Below are 9,171 nucleotides of genomic sequence, written 5' to 3'. Positions count from 1 at the left end.
GTTGTGGGCAGCCAATGGAAGATGGAGTTGTTTTGGGAATTTGCTGTCAAATGACAGTTAATGTATCCGACGGGAATGGCGCGCCAACATAACTAACTTTTGTCTCGTCGGTCTTTGCGAGACTTTAAATGAACGTTCGATTTTTTTAAAAAAAAATTTATTTTTATTTTTATAAAATAACGTGACAGCGCACAAATGATACTGTTACGTAATTTAAAAAATAATAATAATTATAATTTATAGTAGTTTTTTTTTTTTTTTTTTTTTTTTCCCTTTTTTTGTAAGTTAAAATTTATAGTAGCTATCTCTAACTTAAATGCTTTTATTAGAATATTTTATATTTACCGTATTATGTTTTTCTTATTAAGGTTAATTCTCTATCTTATATAGTTTAGAATTTCTTGCTCATTGCTCATTATCTCTCTATAAATAAAAATCTATGTAATAGATTTCATATATACTATTTCATTACAATGTAGTTCATTATATACTTCCACTTTCTCTCTTTCATATATTTACTTGGGATATGATATTATGGAATAGGATCATCTCCATTTCATTAAATGAAATGGATACTATCAATTTTAAATAAAAGATCAAGATTTGAAGTTTATGCATCTAACGGTATTTATGAAGTCAATGTTGACGTACACGTCTTTTAAAAATTTAAATAATGTAAAATCATGTACACCATTAAATGCATAAACTTTAAATTCTGACCATAAAATAGATAGTATCTATTTTATTTGAAATGAAAAGGATCATATTCTGTAATTATTAGTAGGATTATTTGGAGGCAATCAAAATGGCCTTTAATGTGTGTTTGAAAGTTTACATATATCTAGCTGGATAAAGGCCATTGTTGGTTCCTCAAATTTCTTAGTTATTCCTAGGAAGGAGGTTTACAATTTTCAGATATTTCAAATTTGGTTCTTTAGAATCCAAGTAATACTATGTTGGAAATAATTCCAGTCAAACCAGGCTTTGGGTTAGTGCCGGCCCAAGAGGGAGAAACAACAAAACTATCAGGAAAATCCCATCTCGAGAGGCAGATACTAAGCAGTCAAGATAACAGGACTACCGAGATAGTCTAATCTCGAGAGATAGATACCAGACAGCTATTCCTGAGAATACAGGACATGAGGTATAGTCGGATTGGGTCCCAAGAATGCAGACATCTCGGGACCAAGACTCAGTTATCAAGCCAGCCAAGGACCGGGACAAGTTTGTTCCGGGAACTCAGATATTAACCGCAGCTCCGGAAATCTGGATGAGAATCCCACAAACTAAGATGGATGTTACGGGCACGATCTCTTGAGATCGTGCGCAGTCCCTAAAAATCTAGGCCGGGATTGAGGCTAATCCCAATTAAATTTGTTGGCAAAAATCCCAAAACTTTAGCGACAAGGGTGCAGATCTCAGCCTATAAATAGGTTCCAACCCCAGGTATAAACTCACATTGATTTTAAGAGAATTAAATAATTTTTCTCTAGTAAAAGCTAACTTAAGCATCGGACCAGATCCCTGAAAGGGTCTCTTAGTTTTGCTTATTTTGCAGAATTCTTAGAAAAAGCCCAAATAATCTAGAAGGAAGAACTGTGTTCACATCATACCGGAAACTGTACTAACATACTGTATAATTCCACTTTAGTGAACTTTCAAAATGTATCAAGCTTGGGATAGCTCAGACTCAGATAATTATTCTTGGAAGCCTCCTCCTCCTGGCACCTTAAAAGCCAACTTTGATGTTGTTGTTAATTAGGTCCAAATTTTATGTACGTAGCATCGGTGGTTGTTTGTAATGTTGCAGGTAATTAAGTTATGGGTGCTAGTTCTTTAAAACTATCTTCTACGTACTGATGTAAATGTTGGAGATCGAGGCTACGACAGCCTTGTTAGCCACCAAATTGACTGTCTCTCTGGATTCTGGAAGCAACAAGTCTCATTCTGGAAGGAGAAGTCCAAACCTGATAACTATTTTGGGAGAGATTGAACCAATTATCATAGATATTCTTCTCCATCGATCTCTCAGATTCCTCCATGGGAAACAGATAAAGTTCAAAGATATATAAGCTAATCTTTGTGCTCATCTAGTGGCTAAATGGGCTGCGGCTCATAGTTCTTAATTATGGTTATTATCCTTGTAATTACCCTTTGTCTTCTTTTCTTTCTTCCAGTTTGCAACTATTCCCCTCTCCTGTTAACCATGCATGTTAATATATATATATATATATATATATATATATATATATATATATATATATATATATATATATTAATAAACTTATTATGATAATTCTACATTTCATAAGGTACTACTAAAATGAATTTTTCTTAAAATTAGAACCCATTATTTTTAAATTGGTTTAGTTCTTAATATCTCGACATTTATCATTTTTAGAAGATTTTCAATTTTTCATTAATTTCTCTTTTTGTATCTCAAGAAAAGTAATAAATAGTGGATTGACAAAATTTTGTATCCCTTAATTTAAAAATAATGATTAAAATATTAAGAACTCCATTGTCGAAATAGATATATAGGAAGTCTAGAATCTTGATTAATTTATAGGATTACATAAGTCATTTTCTTAGAAGAGTTAAGGTGCGTTTGGCAATGCGATTTTGTATTGTCTTTTTTTGTACTCGTGTTTGGATTTGAAAAATAATTGTTAGAATTTTAAGAACTCCATTAATTTAAAATAATGGTTATAATATTAAAAACTCGATTGCGCATGGATGTACGTAATTAGGAAATACCTCATATTCTTAGAGCAATTAATCAACTAACTTTTTATGGCTTTAATTTCTTGAGATTAATTATCCATTTGTGGTATATATTCATATTTGGATTTCAAATTTTCTACTAATCTTTATAGGATCTTTGCATTGAGTTATTATTGGTAGAGCCCATGAGAAGCTTTATTCCTTTTAACAAAAAAAAAAAAAAAAAATGACAATATACTAAGTAATATTAAAACTTAGTATAGAATTTTGGCAAAACCAAGAAAAATAGTGTATTATATATTCCTCGTCCATTGTCTGCATACGAAAACAATAATTAAGGCATGCATGCACGTACATATTTCTACGTACTACCATTTTATTTCTTTTTCTTTTTTTTAATCAGAATCTCTCACAATTTTTAGCTAGGCTTGCTAAAAGATAAAACAATTGTAATGGCATAAACTCTCTCAAATATTTTTAGATAGGCTTGTTACAAGGAATAATCGAGGAACTAGCTAACACGTTTTCTTTATCTCTATATCTACGTACGTCATCCTTATCTTTATATATATATATATATTTACACATTTGTATTTTGAATTTTTGTTGTTATCTTTACTGATCTGAACTGATAATGTCATTAATTATAAGCCCCCCTCAATATAATCTTAGCGGGATGGCCGGGTAGAACGTACGTTGAGATTGTCACGAAGCAGATAGAGCAAATTGGTGAGACACCAATGGATTCGTAAATATATCATCCTTTTGATCTTTATTGGAGACGAATCACACTAGCTAATAGTGTTGTAACACTCAAAGAATTTATTAAGATATATAACTAAGAATATTTTGATATTAAATTAGATCAAATATATTTAAAAAAATATATTTTATGTCTAATTTTATGTTCTTGGTTTAGTATAAAAAGTGGTTAGTTCGATCTAGGCTAAAAAAGAAATGAAATTTTGAAGCTTTTTAAGAATTTTCAAGAATTTTGTTTTAAAAGAATAAATAAATAGAAAATAGTAGGTTGATCGAAGCTAGTAGATTCCAGATATATTAGGAAAGTTTGTTTTATTTAAGGTGTAGTTCGTGGACTTTCAGGTGCACTTTGGAAGTTCCCATTTACACCTAAACTCACTAAAACATAGAACTCGATCACGTACGTACACGTAGTCTTTTTCCAGGTATATTACATGCATGTAGATTCTTGAAGAAATTTCCACCGCTTGGCTTTTGTAAAAATACCGATTAAGTCCCAAAGGTTTGCCTATAAATAGGCCAAACCTGTGCAGTATATATTTTTTATCCCAAAATTTACTCCCTCTCTCGATCAGTTAGGCAGTGCAATAGCTCGAAAAAGAAAAGATCGATCAAAAGAAAGTGATCAATATTTAGAATAGTGATAAGCTTTGGAGCTATTGAAAGTGGAAGTGCTAGGTATATTTCTTTTATTCTTAGTTTATGTCAATTCTAATTATTAAAATTTAAATTATGTTGATAGAATGTCTAAATTGATGAGGAAAGTGTGATTGAATATCTCAAGGAAGGATATTATATTCAATCATTCTTTTAAAATTACAAATGCGTCGTTTTGCTGCCTAAATATTTTTAGGTATTCTACAATAGCGTCGTTGTAATGCCCAAGTAATGTTAGAAATTTTAGATAAATATTATACTAGCTAGTGCCGTAGTAATGTTCATGTGAAAATACGTGGTAAAGCTACATAGCCGTTATGATGCATGTCCGAATGACATTATGAGTCTATGACATTTTAGATATGTCGTTATGATACACAAATAATATTAAGATATTTAAATATGGTATTATGATGCCCAAATTATATTATGACATTGTAAATATGGCTTTATGCTGCCCAAATTTTTAGGATTTAAACAAGGTTTAGGATTTAGGAATGAGAAATAAAGAATATGGGCTAATATGAAATTACAATATTAATGCAAAAAGCATACGTGCGAAAACACAGAAAATCATTTAAATAGTATAAACTTAAACGGTAAGTTCTAACTTACTGACCCCGTATTATTTTATAAAAGAATGTTATATATGTATTCTTGAGCCCTATTATTTTGATTACATACATGAATATATTTTGAGATATTTTACATATGTGTTGAATGGAAATGTGTTTTCAAATTATATGATTTATGAAAAGTGATTGAGTTTTGGAAGAAAAAATGTGATTTGCGAAAATGATAATATTATATGGAAATTATGTATGAATGTATGCAAAGGCCCAACGGTTAAGTGAGGATTATACACCTAACACTTCAAAGTTATAAAAGAGATAAATTATTAGCAACCTTGCGGTTAAGTGGGCCAGCACTTGGCAAATTTCAGAAGATAAGTGTGAGTATAAATTCACTTATTGATATGACGAAATGATATGTTATGTTATATTCTGCAATGCTTTGTGCTTAAAGTATGATGATTTAATTGATGTTTTACTTATCATGCTATGAACTGTTTTACTGTTTCATATTATAAAATGTAGAGTTAATTATGTAGTAAGAAAATGCAAAGAAATATCTTTATATTTTATTACTATGTATCAAATTGTCTATCACATGATTTACTATTTAGCCACACTTTTATTGAAAACAATTTTGTAAAAACCCTGCATACGTGGATGTCTAGTAAACACTAGTGATAAGATATTTTATAAACAACTGATGACTCATATTATAAATGGTCAGTTTGCTTGAACTTGCTGAGCCATGGACTCACTCTTCCACCTATAACTTTTATAGATACGGTTGAGGAGGAGGAAGAAAACGACACGAACATGTTTGAGTGTCTAATCTATGATGAGAGAGGCTAACTGGAAGCCTCGGTTTTTAGAAAGACTCGCGTACTTGCAGTCAATAGTGAAAATACTTGTAGTATTAGAGGTGTGTATTTTAGTATACCACTTATGGCAACTTCTGATCTACAGTATATTGTTAATAACCTTGTAAAAGATGTAGCTTCCTGACTATGGCAATTTTGGTAAACTAAGTTCTTAATTGTTGATATATATATATATAACATGTGATTTTTAATTAGATGCTCTGGTACAATTATACACTTACGACTATTTTATGTAGTAGTGTTACGTGTAATTTTAGATATTACACTTAACGGCTTATTTTGAAAGCTTAGGCGCTCCAAGTAGATTCTTAGAAGCTACCTTATCACATATAAAATCAAAGTCAATTTCGATATGCTTCGTTCGTGCATGAAACATGGGGTTAGTTATAAGTTAAGTGACACTAAGATTATCACACCACAACGTAGGTGGAATGGTGACAAAAATCCCCAATTCCATTAGAAGTCACATGACTGAATCCATTGAAGTTTAGAAGTGGTGTTGGCTAACGCACAATATTTTGTCTCGGTGTTTGACCGAGACACAGTGGCCAATTTTTGTGAACTCCAAGAGATGAGTTTGGAGTAGAGACAGATGCAATAATCTCCTGTTAATCCACACTACCACGATCTTTAATTATGGTTAATTGTGCTATAATTATAATATAAGAATGTTAGGGTTAGTTTCAAGTAGGAGAGTGAAATTTTTGGACTTCTGAATTTTCAACATGGATCAAATGATCGATGTGGGATCGAACGCCTGATACCAATTTACCCTAACAAACAATCAAGGTGGGATTGAATGTTCGATCGATGACAGTTTGTATGCAATAAATTTTTGACACCTCAGCCAATTTGTATGTGCATGGAAGCCTTTTTTTACTCATCCTTACGCCCCCCTTTCACCAATTTCGTCATCCTGATATATAGTTGAATTGATTAATTTGGATAGAACCTTGTTTTAGATGGTTCAGGGAATGATAAAACTTCCTTAATTGTCTAGTAAAATTATTTAAATTTTAGGTGAATGTAAACCCTTTCTTGATTGTTAGAGTTGGTCAAATTCAGTGTTTTGTTCAAGGGAAGGGAGACAAAAGCGTGCAAGAGAGAAAAGGGGCATTGTCTTGTCCCAGCCCTAGTAAGGATGCTTTATTGAACAAGGAAGTTTGTGCATGTTTGATTGGTGATCTGCTCTATATATTTTGAGCTTGTCCTTGTTTGTTTGGGATAACTTTCATAAATGGGTCAATTGTTACTATGTTCATTAGACTTATAGCTGAGCACGGTTAAGGTGGCCAGATCGAGATGCGCCAATTAAGTAGAAGCGGATACTGTCTAGGGGCTAGGCGGCGCGTGGTTCTCACGCGCCTCCTGGGATGGCTCCCACACCGCCAGCTCCACCATCTTTGCTGCTGCTGTTTTTGTGTTTGTGTTTGTTTGTATGTTTTTATGGGCTTTTTTGTTGTACCCCTTTCACCTTGTTTACCCCTGTTTGGGTGTTTGGGTCCTTTTGACTCAATACACATTTAAAATCACCTTCAATGGTGACCCTGGCTTTGTGGCATCAGTGCCTCGAGCCAATGGACCCGCATCTTCGGAAGCATTGCCCCCGCGTACTTTCCTTCATAGTTTATATTTTGGGTTGCCCAAGCCCTTTTGTATTTGTGTTTTTTATTTTGTCTTGTAATTGTTTCTGATGTATCTATAGAAAAAAAAATAATAATAATAATAAAATAAAATAAAATAAAAAGAAAGATACTGTCTAGGGGCTGGCTTTTTTGGCACTTGGATTGAACTATATCCAATAACGAGCCTTATGGCCTGAAAAATGTATGTTGGCACAAGAAGGTGCAGTCGTGATCGAAATACTTCAATTTTGAAATTACAGTCGCGGTGGAGCAATTGTCATCTCATCATAGTAACATATAAATGTAACATTTATCAACACACATGTTCACAAAAATGTGAAAAATGTGATTTAGAGAGAGAGAGAGAGAGAGTACCCAATAGTACTTAGAGTAGGAATTCGGTGCATGGTTGAGGCTGTTGTAGTGGGGAGGTCTATGCTTGGTTGCTCTAGGTGTGCATGCTCGGCCACTGCCTTCTCGATCATTTAATTTCCTTGATCTACTTGTCATATATAAAAATATATAAATAAAAATTGTATATAAACATGAGGTAGTTTTTATAGATCGAAGTGACTCCAACTATGAAATATTATAATCATGGACCAGATTTTACCTTTTTCGATAGCAAGTTGTTTTGCTCCTGCAAGGCTTATTCCTTTCAATTCTGATTCTTTGGAATATGAATGATCAAGTTGAATTGATTTTGTTTTATATGCAGTGGGAATGCTTGAATCACTGATGAGTTTGAATGGTAGTTTTCGTTTTGATGTTTTGAATGGTAGTTTCATATTGGGTTGGGTTCTGATACACCATTGATACTTATTATATTGCAGATATATTCTGCTTCAGATGGGCTCAAAGATGATGATGATCACATGGCTTTTGTGGACTTATAGGATGTTAATTATAGAATCTAGAATGAACCTGGCCGGGTTTTTGGGTTGGTAAAAAATTTGGTTTTAATAACATATTACAATAAATTAAGCATTCAATATATTTTCGAATTAATCATAACAAATCAAACAAATTAAGCATTTGATATAAAAAAAATTAAAATCATTATGAATCAAAATAAACTTGTCACATAAAATTACTTTCAAATAAAAATTATTTCCAATATTCAATCATTAATTTATGAAAAACATCAATAAAAGAGTCTCAAGAACACATAAAAAAAAATTATTAAGCTTCACCCCTAGCCTTAGTTAGAGATTTAGCCACAGTATTAAAATACATAACAAAGTACAAATAAAAAAGACAAGAAAAAAAAAAAAGAAAAAGAACTTGCAATAAAGCCTTTGTTCCCTCTTCTTCTCCCTTGTCCTCCTTCTGCCCGTCCCCTGTGCTAGCTAGAGAGAGTAGCTGAACAAAAAATGGAAAAATCTTTTTACCGTGCTTCCCTGTGCGAGATAGAATTGGAAAAAAAATTAAAAAGTCCCCCTACTGCGTCTGAAGAGAGGCTTTGTCAATACAGTTTCCGGTATGGTATGAACACAACTCTTCCTTCTAGATTCTTCGGGCTTTTTCCAAGAATTCTGCAAAATGAGCAAACCTAAAGGACCCTTCTAAGGGTCCTCTCCAATGCTTAAGTTAGCTTCTACTCAAAAGAGTCTGCCTAATTGCCAAAATTCAGTCTTTTTTTATACCTAGAGCTTGTGCCTATTTATAGGCTTTCTAATGCGGTTGGAGAATGCCGAGGATCCCGGATCTCTCGGAATTCACAATCTCCTCTTCGAATCTCTCGGGATTCCTTCATTCTTATCCTCCAAGTGAGATCTTTTCTTGAAAATCCGGGACTTATCTTCAATCCCGGATTTTCAGGGGTTGGGAACGATTTCTGAGCCATAACATCTGCCTTAGTTCGTAGGATTCACATCCGGAATTCCTAGGATGCGGTTGATTCCTGATTTTCTAGGACTAGCTTATCCCGGGCCTTGGCTGGCTAACTCG

Source organism: Alnus glutinosa, chromosome 8 (assembly GCF_958979055.1).
Source record: "Alnus glutinosa chromosome 8, dhAlnGlut1.1, whole genome shotgun sequence".
Taxonomy (NCBI): domain Eukaryota; kingdom Viridiplantae; phylum Streptophyta; class Magnoliopsida; order Fagales; family Betulaceae; genus Alnus; species Alnus glutinosa.
This window is presented reverse-complemented; position numbering follows the sequence as displayed.